This window comes from Anabrus simplex, chromosome 3 (assembly GCF_040414725.1).
Source record: "Anabrus simplex isolate iqAnaSimp1 chromosome 3, ASM4041472v1, whole genome shotgun sequence".
NCBI lineage: Eukaryota > Metazoa > Arthropoda > Insecta > Orthoptera > Tettigoniidae > Anabrus > Anabrus simplex.
In genome coordinates, this window is record NC_090267.1 from 183,318,425 (window position 1) to 183,332,348 (window position 13,924).

Genomic DNA, 13,924 nt, shown 5'->3' on the forward strand with positions numbered 1-13,924 from the left:
CCAGTATCCAGTATTCGGGAGATAGTAGGTTCGAACCCCACTGTCGGCAGTCCTGAAAATGGTTTTCCGTGGTTTCCCATTTTCACACCAGGCAAATGCTGCGGCTGTACCTTAATTAAGGCCACGGCCGCTACCTTCCCACTCCTAGCCCTTCCCTGTCCCATTGTCGCCATAAGACCTATCTGCGTCGGTGCGACGTAAAGCAACTAGCAAAAAAAAATGCAGATCAGTAGTGATTGATTGATTGATTGATTAATTAATTAATTGATTGTTAATAAACATTTCCTTCGTAAACAATGACCTAACCAATTCTTCTTTCTCTTTTGAATGGTCTCCGGTATTGTCGTCCTTTTTTCACCTACTTTTTCCAATACTACTTCATTCCTTAATTTGTCTTGCCAGTTGATCTCCATTCTCCTTACTGATGATCATTGCCTTAGGCTCCTTTCTGTTAATTTCATACCAAAGTTTACACGCGATCTAAATGCTGAAGTAATCTTGATTATGATATTCAAAGAAGAAAGGGTTGATATTTTAAGAACGGATATATCCTGCTGTCTGGCTGAATGGTCAGTGTATTGGCCATCTGTTCAAAGGGCCCTGGTTTCGACTCCAGGCGATGTTGGGTGTTTTTACCGCCTAAGGTGTCCGGCTCCGTGGCTAAATGGTTCGCGTGCTGGCCTTCGGTCACAGGGGTCCCGGGTTCAATTGCAGGCAGGGTCGGGAATTTTAACCATAATTGGTTCATTACCGTGGCACGGGGACTGGGTGTATGTGCCGTCCTCATCATTTCATCCTCATCACACGTGCAGGTCGCCTACGGGGTCACACACCATTACATTACATTACATTTCCTGGTACGGTTAATTCCTCTGATTTCGGACTCGCAGTGCACCACGCTGCCAACCACCACAGAGACACGCAATAGGTTGGTGTCAGGAAAAAAGTCTGACCGTAAAATTTGGCCTGTCACACCATAATCTAAGAAAAAGGGAAGATATGAATTTATAGATCGGTTAGCTTTATTGAGAAACATTTCAAACAAAACTTACTTTACATTTAAATTAAAATGTTTTATATCAATATAGCAATTTTTGATGGAGCCAATTCTGGGTGATATTCCGGTAATTGTGAATACCTAGGAAATGGTACGGCTATGTGTTTGTAACCTGCGGTCTAAGTAACGGGGATCGACACTACCACTGGCGCGTCTGGAACTATTAACAATGACATTACACTGACTGTCAAAATGGACGGTTGCAGAAGCTAGTTAATAATACGTACATACAGTCATTTTCTTCTTTTCCTATAGCTTTTTCCCCACACGTGTGGGATCGCGGGTGCGAACTGCGTAGCACATGTGGATTTGGCCCTGTTTTACGGCCGGATGCCCTTCCTGACGCCAACCCTATGTGGAGGGATGTATTCACTATTGCGTGTTTCTGTGGTGGTTGGTAGTGTGGTATGTTGTCTGAATATGAAGAGTAAGAGTGTTGGGACGGACACAAACACCCAGTCCCAGAAGAATTAATTAGAAATGATTAAAATCCCCGACACGGCCGGGAATCGAACCCGGGACTCTCTGAACCGAAGGCCAGTACGCTGACCATTCAGCTAAAGAGTCGGAAAATACATACATATAGTTCGTTCGTAATCAGTTTACCCTCCAGGGTCGGTTTTCCCTCGGACTCAGCGAGGGATCCCACCTCTACCGCCTCAAGGGCAGTGTCCTGGAGATTCAGACTTTGGGTCTGGGATACAACTGGGGAGAATGATCAGTACCTCGCCCAGGCGGTCTCACCTGCTATGCTGAACAGGGGCGTTGTGGAGGGATGGGAAGATTGGATGGGACAGGCAAGGAAGAGGGAAGGAAGCGGCCGTGGCCTTAAGTTAGGTACCATCCTGGCATTTGCCTGAAGGAGAAGTGGGAAACCACGGAAAACCACTTCCAGAATGGCGGAGGTGGGAATCGAACCCACCTCTATTCAGTTGACCTCCCGAGGCTGAGTGGACCCCGTTCCAGCCCTCGTACCACTTTTCAAATTTCGTGACAGAGCCGGGAATCGAAACCGGACCTCCGGGGGTGGCAGCTAATCATGCTAACCACTACACCACAGAGGCGGCTTCGTACATATAGTACGTTACATAAATAAATGGTGTGTGGCCTCTGGAGAGGTCTGGTGCAAGTCTTTCGATTTGACCTGGTATAAGCAACCTGCGTGTCTGTGAGGACGGGGCCCTACATAAGATGATTTCTAATGTTTAATCATGACGAATATAAGAATCAAGTGTGATTACTCATCGAGTTCAGGCGCGCCCCGCCAGGCAGCGCAAGAGTTCGGTGGCTCCACAATACCTATCAGCTGTTCTTAGGAATGGTGACACAGGAAACGTATTACTCCGTAACTGATAAGTATATACACTGTCTTTTATAAAAAAAATGAGAGATTACAATTAAAATGCCACGGCAGAGAACAATGGAAAAATATCACACACGGAAATAAGAGCTACGACTTTCATCACATGTTGCGAAAAGCACAAGTTACTCGAGTGTATATATACATATACATAGCATATTAAAAAGCACCCATGAACTATTTAAAGGTAATACTCTACTTACCATCTCAGTTTGTCGGTTACTGGACTTTCGAAAGCTTCCGTGAAGATTTGGCGGATGTTCGAGATTGTAAATCTCGCCGGATTTCTTTCACTCTGAAGAAAAATCTGCATTTCAGATAATGATAAACAAGTCTGGGGATTATATCCATAACTAGCAAGATACCCGTGCTTCGCTACGGTATTATACTGAAATTTATAATTGAATGCTTATTGTTTTAGATATATAATCCGCCGAAATTCGCGATCTGACTCGTTTTCGGCGAGAATCCACCAAAATTCCCGATCTGACTCGTTTTCTATTAGATTTCGGCATGTTTCCTCCCATTTTTCAATCTTCCTTTCCAGCAATCGATTTCGTACTTCCCGGGCTAGGCTCAGGTATTCCTCCCGGTCAGTTGGGTCCCTAAATCTTTGCCATATTTTCCTATAATCATTTTTACTATGGATAAAATCCTTCAGGAGAACCGGCGTGGTGTCATATTGGGTGCCTTGGCGGCACTAAACCCGCGGCCGGACTGCATTCTTAGTCATTACCAGTCCAGGAGCCGTTTCCAGCGCAGTCCGCACAACTGACGACGGTCCGGAACATTATTATTATTATTATTATTATGTGTTGCTGTAATGGCTGATGACAGGGAAAACCGGAGTATCCGGAGAAAAACCTGTCCCGCCTCCGTTTTGTCCAGCACGAATGACACATGTAGTGACCGGATTTGAACCACGGAACCCAGCTGTGAGAGGCCGGCGCGCTGCCGCCTGAGCAACGGAGGATCCTTATAAGTACATTAAGAACAGTAAAATCAATAGGTTTCACCTCCTTCTACACCCCACCACCGTTAAGTTTATTTACCGCCACCCACTCCTCTCCCCCAAAAAAATTAAAAGAAGGCTTGTTTCTTTATGTTTAAAGGAGATTCCAAACACCAATGTTCACGTCTATTACCTTCAGTTTTGAGATATAAGTATCCCCATAAAAATAATTTATTTTTTCACTTCATTTCACACTACACCCCCACCCCCACCCCCCACCCCCACTAAGCGAATATTCCCGCAAAAAAATACGTGTTTCTTTAATAGTAAAGGATCTTCTAAATACCAATTATCACGACTCTAACTTCTTCAGTTTTTGATTTATGTGTCCTCATGAAAGGAATTCAACTCCTTTACACTCCCGCCCTCCAAGATGGTTTCCTCCCAAAAACGCGTTTTTCTTTGTTTTTAAAGGAGATCCAAATACGAATTTTCACGTCTGTAACAGCTTTTGTTTGTATTAGATGTATGTATTCTCATACAATTAAGTCAATTAAATTTTCAATTATTTCACACACACACACACTCTCATTGGATTTTCCGAGAATACGCGTTTCTTTACTTTTAAAGCAGATTGCAAATATCAAATTTCACGTCTGTAATTCCTTCATTTCTGAGATATCAGTAGTGTAATTAAAAGAATTCAACACCATTTTCAGTCACATTTACCCTCCCCCCCCCCCCCCGCCACCCAAGTGGCATTTCCGAAAACTAAAAATACACGTTTCTTTATGTTTAATAGAGATAAAAATACCATTTTTCTCTTCTGTAACATGCTAAGTTTTTTTAGATATACTGTAAAAATTCTCATTTTAAAATTTCTCCCCTTTTGAGTTCCCCTTAAGTGGAGTTTCCAAAAACAAATCACCTATGTTTCTTTACATTTACAGGAGATTCCAAACACCCACTTTTTACGTCTGTAACATTTTACGCGTCCAAGATATTCTGTAGATATAGTCTTTCAAAAAATTCACCCCAATTTGTCACTCCTGTTTAACCGCCATTAATTGGATTTTCCAAAAACTAAAAAAATACGTGTTTATTTATTTATAAAGGAGATCCCATATACAAATTTTCAGTTCTGTAATATCTTTCGTTTCTGAGATATATGTATCCTCATTAAAGTCATTAAACCCATTTTTCACCCTTTTACACCCCACCTATTGCGATTTACAGCAAACAAAAAAATACGTGTTGCTTTATTTTTAGAGGAGATTCTAACTACCAATTTTTACATCTGTAAATTTTAAAGTTCTAAGATGTAGACACCCTCATTTTAAAAAATTCACCCCCCCCCTTTTCATCCACCAATATTTGGAATTTTCAATAACGAAAAAATACGTGTTTCTTTACTTTTAAAGTAGATCCCAAATACCAATTTTCAGGTCTGTAATATCTTCAGGTTCTGAAATATAAGTAGCCTCATTTAAGACATTCAACCCATTATTCACCCTTTTACACCCTTCCTATTGGGATTTTCCGAAAACAAAAGAATACGTGTTTCTTTATTTTTGAAAGAGATTCTAAATACCAATTTTTACATCTATAAACTTTAAAAGTTTTGAGATATAGATACACTCATTTTAAAAAATCACCCCCCTTTTCACCCCCCCATTAATTGGATTTTCCAAAAACAAAAAATACGTGTTTCTTTATTTTAAAGGAGATCCCAAACACCAATTTTCAGATCTGTAATATATTCAGGTTCTGAAATATAAGTAGACTCATGAAAGGCGTTGGACAACTTTTTCAGACTTTTCCACCCTTCCTATTAGGATTTTCCGAAAACAAAATATACATGTTTCTTTATTTTTAAAGGAGATTCTAAATACTAATTTTCACATCTATAACCTTTAAAAGTTTTGAGATATAGATACACTCATTTTAAAATATTACCCCCCTTTTCACCCTCTCTTAATTGGATTTTCCAGAAACAAATAATACGTGTTTCTCGATTTTTTAAGGAGATCCCAAACACCAATTTTCAGGTCTGTAATATCTTCAGTTTCTGAGATATAAGTAGCCTCATTAAAGGCATTTAACCCTTCTTTCACCCCTTTTCACTCCTCCTATTGCGATTTTCCGAAAACGAAAAAATACGTGTTTCTTTATTTTTAATGAAGATTCTAAATGCCAATTTTTACATCTGCAAACTTTAAAAGTTTGGAGATATAGATTCACTCATTTTAAAAATTCACCCCCTTTTCACCCTCCCATTAATTGGATTTTCCAAAAACAAAAAAATACGTGTTTCTTTATTTTTAAAAGAGATCAAAAGTACCAATTTTCAGGTCTGTAATATCTTCAGTTTCTGAGATATAAGTACCGGTATCCTGATTAAAGGCATTCAACCCATTTTTCCCCATTTTCACCCATTTCACCCCTCCTATTGGAATTTTCTGAAAACAAAAAAATACGTGTTTCCTTATTTTTAAAGAAGATTCTAAATACCAATTTTTACATCTGTAAACCTTTAAAGTTTTTAGATATAGATACACTCATTTTAAAATTTCACCCCCCTTTTCACCCCCTTAGAGAAGGAATATCCAAAAATCCTCTCTTAGCGAGCACCTACATCTTAATATGAATATATCCCCAAAATTTCATTTCTTTATGTCCAGTAGTTTTGGCTCGGCGATGATGAATCAGTCAGTCAGTCAGGACAAGTTATTTTATATATATAGACTAGCAAGGTACCCGTGCTTCGCTACGGTATTATACTGAAATTTATAATTGAATGCTTATTGTTTTAGATATATAATCCGCCGAAATTCGAAATCTGACACGTTTTCAGCGAGAATCCACCAAAATTCCGGATCTGACTCGTTTTCTATTAGATAACGGCACGTTTCCTCCCATTTTTCTATCTTCCTTTCCAGCAATCGATTTCGTACTTCCCGGGCTAGGCTCAGGTATTCTTCCCCGTCAGTTGGGTCCGTAAATCTTTGCCATACCGTATTTTCCTATAATCATTTTTAATCTGGATAAAATCCTTCAGGAGATCCGGCGTGGTTTCATATTGGGTGCCTTGGCGGCACTGAACCCGCGGCCGGACTGCATTCTTAGTCATTACCCGTCCAAGAGCCGTTTCCAGCGCGGTCCGCATATTTGACGACGGTCCGGAACATTATTATTATTTTTATTATTATTATTATTATTATTATTATTATTATTATGATTATTATTATTATTATTATTATTATTATTAATATTAATGTTATTATTATTATTATTATTACTATTATGTGTTGCTGGGATGAATGATGACAGGGAAAACCGGAGTATCCGGAGAAAAACCTGTCCCGCCTCCGTTTTGTCCAGCACGAATGTCACATGGAGTGACCGGGATTTGAACCACGGAACCCAGCTGTGAGAGGCCGGTGCGCTGCCGCCTGAACAACGGAGGATCCTTATAAGTACATTAAGAACAGTAAAATCAATTGGTCTCACCTCCTTTTACACCCCACCGCCGTTAGTTTTTACTGCCACCCCCCCCCCAAAAAAAAATTAAAAGAAGGCGTGTTTCTTTATGTTTAAGGGAGATTCCAAACACCAATGTTCACGTCTATTACCTTCAGTTTTGAGATATAAGTATCCCCATAAATATAATTTACTTTTGTCACTTCATTTCAAACTACTCCCCCCCCCCCCAAGTGAATTTTCCCGCAAAAAATACTTGTTTCTTTAATAGTGAAGGATCTTCTAAATACCAATTATCACGACTCTAACTTCTTCACTTTTAGATTTATGTGTCCTCATGAAAGGAATTCAACTCCTTTACACTCCCGCCCCCCAAGATTTTTCCCCCCCAAAACACGTTTTTCTTTGTTTTCAAAGGAGATCCAAATACGAATTTTCACGTCTGTAACAACTTTAGTTTTTATTAGATGTATATATTCTCATACAATTAAAGTCAATTAATTTTTCAATTCTTTCACCCCCCCTCCCCCCGCTTCATTGGATTTTCAGAGAATACGTGTTTCTTTACTTTTAAAGCAGATTGCAAATATCAAATTTCACGTCTGTAACATCTTCTCTTTTAAGATATCAGTAGCCTAATTAAAAGAATTCAACACTATTTTCAGTCACTTTAACCCCCCCCCCCTCCACCCAAGTGGTATTTCCGAAAATTAAAAATACACGTTTCTTTATGTTTAATAGAGATAAAAATGCCATTTTTCACTTCTGTAACATGTTAAGTTTTTTTTAGATATACTGTAAAAATTCTCATTTTAAAATTTCACCCCTTTTGGGTTCCCCTTAAGTGGAGTTTCCAAAAACAAATCACCTATGTTTCTTTACATTTACAGGAGATTCCAAACACCCACTTTTTACGTCTGTAACATTTTAAGTTTCCAAGATAATCTTTCAAAAAATTCACCCCAATTTGTCACTTCTGTTTAACCGCCATTAATAGGATTTTCCAAAAACTAAAAAAATACGTGTTTCTTTATTTTTAAAGGAGATCCCATGTACAAATTTTCAGTCTGTAATATCTTCCGTTTCTGAGATATATGTATCCTCATTAAAGGCATTCAACCCATTTTTTACCCTTTTACACCCCTCCTATTGGGATTTACAGGAAACAAAAAAATACGTGTTCCTTTATTTTTAGAGGAGATTCTAACTACCAATTTTTACATCTGTAAATTTTAAAGTTTTAAGATGTAGACACATTCATTTTAAAAAATTCACCCCCCTTTTCACCCCTCAATATTTGGATTTTCCAAAAACGAAAAAATACGTGTTTTTTTACATTTAAAGTAGATCCCAAATACCAATTTTCAGGTCTGTAATATCTTCAGGTTCTGAAATATAAGTAGCCTCATTAAAGGCATTCAACCCATTATTCACCCTTTTACACCCTTCCTATTGGGATTTTCCGAAAACAAAAGAATGCGTGTTTCTTTATTTTTAAAGGAGATTCTAAATACCAATTTTTACATCTATAAACTGTAACAGTTTTGAGATAAAGATACACTCATTTTAAAAAATCACCCCCTTTTCACCCCCCATTAATTGGATTTTCCAAAAACAAAAAATACATGTTTCTTTATTTTTAAAGGAAATCCCAAACACCAATTTTCAGGTCTGTAATATCTTCAGTTTCTGAAATATATGTAGCCTCATCAAAGGCATTCAACCCCTTTTTCATCCCTTTTCACCCCTCCTATTGCGATTTTCCAAAAACAAAAAAATACGTGTTTCTTTATGTTTAATGAAGATTCTAAATACCAATTTTTACATCTTCAAACTTTAAAAGTTTGGAGATATAGATTCACTCATTTTAAAAATTCACCCCCTTTTCACCCTCCCATTAATTGGATTATCCAAAAACAAAAAAATACGTGTTTCTTTATTTTTAAAAGAGATCAAAAGTACCAATTTTCAGGTCTGTAATATCTTTAGTTTCTGAGATATAAGTACTGGTATACTGATTAAGGGCATTCAACCCATTTTTCCCATTTTCACCCCTTTTCACCCCTCCTATTAGGATTTTCTGAAAACAAAAAAATACGTGTTTCCTTATTTTTAAAGAAGATTCTAAATACCAATTTTTACATCTGTAAACTTTTAAACTTTCGAGATATAGACACACTCATTTTAAAATTTCACCCCTCTTTTCACCCCCTTAGCGAAGGAATATCCAAAAATCCTCTCTTAGCGAGCACCTACATCTTAATATGAACATATCCCCAAAATTTCATTTCGTTACGTCCAGTAGTTTTGGCTCGGCGATGATGAATCAGTCAGTCAGGACAAGTTATTTTATATATATACTAGCAAGGTACCCGTGCTTCGCTACGGTATTATACTGAAATTTATAATTGAATGCTTATTGTTTTAGATATATAATCCGCCGAAATTCGAAATCTGACACGTTTTCAGCGAGAATCCACCAAAATTCCGGATCTGACTCGTTTTCTATTAGATAACGGCACGTTTCCTCCCATTTTTCTATCTTCCTTTCCAGCAATCGATTTCGTACTTCCCGGGCTAGGCTCAGGTATTCTTCCCCGTCAGTTGGGTCCGTAAATCTTTGCCATACCGTATTTTCCTATAATCATTTTTAATCTGGATAAAATCCTTCAGGAGATCCGGCGTGGTTTCATATTGGGTGCCTTGGCGGCACTGAACCCGCGGCCGGACTGCATTCTTAGTCATTACCCGTCCAAGAGCCGTTTCCAGCGCGGTCCGCATATTTGACGACGGTCCGGAACATTATTATTATTTTTATTATTATTATTATTATTATTATTATTATTATTATGATTATTATTATTATTATTATTATTATTATTAATATTAATGTTATTATTATTATTATTATTACTATTATGTGTTGCTGGGATGAATGATGACAGGGAAAACCGGAGTATCCGGAGAAAAACCTGTCCCGCCTCCGTTTTGTCCAGCACGAATGTCACATGGAGTGACCGGGATTTGAACCACGGAACCCAGCTGTGAGAGGCCGGTGCGCTGCCGCCTGAACAACGGAGGATCCTTATAAGTACATTAAGAACAGTAAAATCAATTGGTCTCACCTCCTTTTACACCCCACCGCCGTTAGTTTTTACTGCCACCCCCCCCCCAAAAAAAAATTAAAAGAAGGCGTGTTTCTTTATGTTTAAGGGAGATTCCAAACACCAATGTTCACGTCTATTACCTTCAGTTTTGAGATATAAGTATCCCCATAAATATAATTTACTTTTGTCACTTCATTTCAAACTACTCCCCCCCCCCCCAAGTGAATTTTCCCGCAAAAAATACTTGTTTCTTTAATAGTGAAGGATCTTCTAAATACCAATTATCACGACTCTAACTTCTTCACTTTTAGATTTATGTGTCCTCATGAAAGGAATTCAACTCCTTTACACTCCCGCCCCCCAAGATTTTTCCCCCCCAAAACACGTTTTTCTTTGTTTTCAAAGGAGATCCAAATACGAATTTTCACGTCTGTAACAACTTTAGTTTTTATTAGATGTATATATTCTCATACAATTAAAGTCAATTAATTTTTCAATTCTTTCACCCCCCCTCCCCCCGCTTCATTGGATTTTCAGAGAATACGTGTTTCTTTACTTTTAAAGCAGATTGCAAATATCAAATTTCACGTCTGTAACATCTTCTCTTTTAAGATATCAGTAGCCTAATTAAAAGAATTCAACACTATTTTCAGTCACTTTAACCCCCCCCCCCTCCACCCAAGTGGTATTTCCGAAAATTAAAAATACACGTTTCTTTATGTTTAATAGAGATAAAAATGCCATTTTTCACTTCTGTAACATGTTAAGTTTTTTTTAGATATACTGTAAAAATTCTCATTTTAAAATTTCACCCCTTTTGGGTTCCCCTTAAGTGGAGTTTCCAAAAACAAATCACCTATGTTTCTTTACATTTACAGGAGATTCCAAACACCCACTTTTTACGTCTGTAACATTTTAAGTTTCCAAGATAATCTTTCAAAAAATTCACCCCAATTTGTCACTTCTGTTTAACCGCCATTAATAGGATTTTCCAAAAACTAAAAAAATACGTGTTTCTTTATTTTTAAAGGAGATCCCATGTACAAATTTTCAGTCTGTAATATCTTCCGTTTCTGAGATATATGTATCCTCATTAAAGGCATTCAACCCATTTTTTACCCTTTTACACCCCTCCTATTGGGATTTACAGGAAACAAAAAAATACGTGTTCCTTTATTTTTAGAGGAGATTCTAACTACCAATTTTTACATCTGTAAATTTTAAAGTTTTAAGATGTAGACACATTCATTTTAAAAAATTCACCCCCCTTTTCACCCCTCAATATTTGGATTTTCCAAAAACGAAAAAATACGTGTTTTTTTACATTTAAAGTAGATCCCAAATACCAATTTTCAGGTCTGTAATATCTTCAGGTTCTGAAATATAAGTAGCCTCATTAAAGGCATTCAACCCATTATTCACCCTTTTACACCCTTCCTATTGGGATTTTCCGAAAACAAAAGAATGCGTGTTTCTTTATTTTTAAAGGAGATTCTAAATACCAATTTTTACATCTATAAACTGTAACAGTTTTGAGATAAAGATACACTCATTTTAAAAAATCACCCCCTTTTCACCCCCCATTAATTGGATTTTCCAAAAACAAAAAATACATGTTTCTTTATTTTTAAAGGAAATCCCAAACACCAATTTTCAGGTCTGTAATATCTTCAGTTTCTGAAATATATGTAGCCTCATCAAAGGCATTCAACCCCTTTTTCATCCCTTTTCACCCCTCCTATTGCGATTTTCCAAAAACAAAAAAATACGTGTTTCTTTATGTTTAATGAAGATTCTAAATACCAATTTTTACATCTTCAAACTTTAAAAGTTTGGAGATATAGATTCACTCATTTTAAAAATTCACCCCCTTTTCACCCTCCCATTAATTGGATTATCCAAAAACAAAAAAATACGTGTTTCTTTATTTTTAAAAGAGATCAAAAGTACCAATTTTCAGGTCTGTAATATCTTTAGTTTCTGAGATATAAGTACTGGTATACTGATTAAGGGCATTCAACCCATTTTTCCCATTTTCACCCCTTTTCACCCCTCCTATTAGGATTTTCTGAAAACAAAAAAATACGTGTTTCCTTATTTTTAAAGAAGATTCTAAATACCAATTTTTACATCTGTAAACTTTTAAACTTTCGAGATATAGACACACTCATTTTAAAATTTCACCCCTCTTTTCACCCCCTTAGCGAAGGAATATCCAAAAATCCTCTCTTAGCGAGCACCTACATCTTAATATGAACATATCCCCAAAATTTCATTTCGTTACGTCCAGTAGTTTTGGCTCGGCGATGATGAATCAGTCAGTCAGGACAAGTTATTTTATATATATATAGATAGATATGTTGAAGACAACAGCCAACACCTGAAGGATCAACTGAAATTTTGTCTATAGAATCGATACAATCAAAAAATATTTCGCTCCACATCGATTTTGAGTTCAGTTTTTCACTAATTACTTTCTCGGCCTGGAAAAGAATGTCACATATACTTTTGGAAGGGCGTGTTAAAAACACTTCATTATTGCTTGAACCGTAGTCTTTTATTTCGGAGAGAACTGAAAATGTACTATGATTATTATCACGTAGAGAATGGGCACAGGACGAACACTTAATAAATTTAGAAGAGTGCTTAACAACGTACCCAGCCAAATGGTACACTAAACACTTCTCAATCGAAGAGTTTCGAACTGCGCTATCAAATTCAGGTACATAGCTTTCCCAGTCTTCGATATTTACTGCATCTTGAACCACGATTTTTTGCTTAATGGAAGTTTCCACTGATTGTTTCACTGTCTCATTATGCATTTCCACATTCCGGGCTAACATACGCATCTGATTAACATACGAGGTCAAGATCGGCTCCCGTTTAGGTTCGCAATTTCCTCCTACATTTAAAGCCTGCTTTATAGGGACATAGACACATTGAAGTAGATGCAAATGAAGGAAATCTATTGTCGATGGATGATCATCTGAACTGAAAGAACGCATAATTCCGAAGTGCCGTTCCAAGGGATCCTGGGTGAGCTTTCCTGTTAACACATACTTATAACCTCTTTCCCAAAGCCATTCAGACATTTCCAAAGTACTCTGTAGGGTTACCATAAGTGATTCCAAGGTTCTGTTGGAGGCAAAGGTGTTATTAGTAGATCTCACAGTTTGAAGAAAATTAACAAGAACTGTATGAGAAGGTGAACCTCTACGAAGAGCCTGAGAAGGGATGAATGCATTTAGTGCATCAGCAACAATATTTATATCGCTGGTAAATGTTTCAGTGTCCTCACTACCTTGTAATCCTGCCAGTCCCATTTCGCGATAAAATTTCATACCTTTGGCAACACTATCACTAAAAAGTTGGAAGGCAAGCCTAGCATTCATTCTCTGGAACGATGATGGGTCTAAATGAGCAACTGTCAGCTTGGGGCAGGCTCTAAGTCCAGCATATCCTGATAGATCTTCTTTGAACAGTTCCCTATAGAAATTGAAATGAATGATTTTGTCGTTATAGTGAAGTTCTACTTTATCATGAAAGTGGTTTCTTATGCATTTCAATACATGCACGAAGTCGGAGAAAGCCCAGATCTTTCTCTTAACATCTGCAGGATTAATGATGTGAGGTTGTAGAGAACTTGTCTTGCCACTGATTCCTAACGATTTCCAGGCCTTTTTATTTGTCTGACTACCATCACAAGTAAATCCAACCACCCTCGCCCCAGCCTCTTCTAACTGCAAAATCACCTGTATTAGAATTTTTGCGAGAATGTCTCCTGGAGTAGCATTTCTGCATGCATAAACAGCAACTGGTTGCACCCAATTATGCATAAAAGGTACGAACATGAACACTAGAGCGTGATTTGCAAGCAAGTTTTTCTGGAGGTCTGGCGTATGTTCACCTAAATCAACTAATCCATCTACTTTATGGGAAAAACTATTGAACTGGATTTCTTCTCTTAG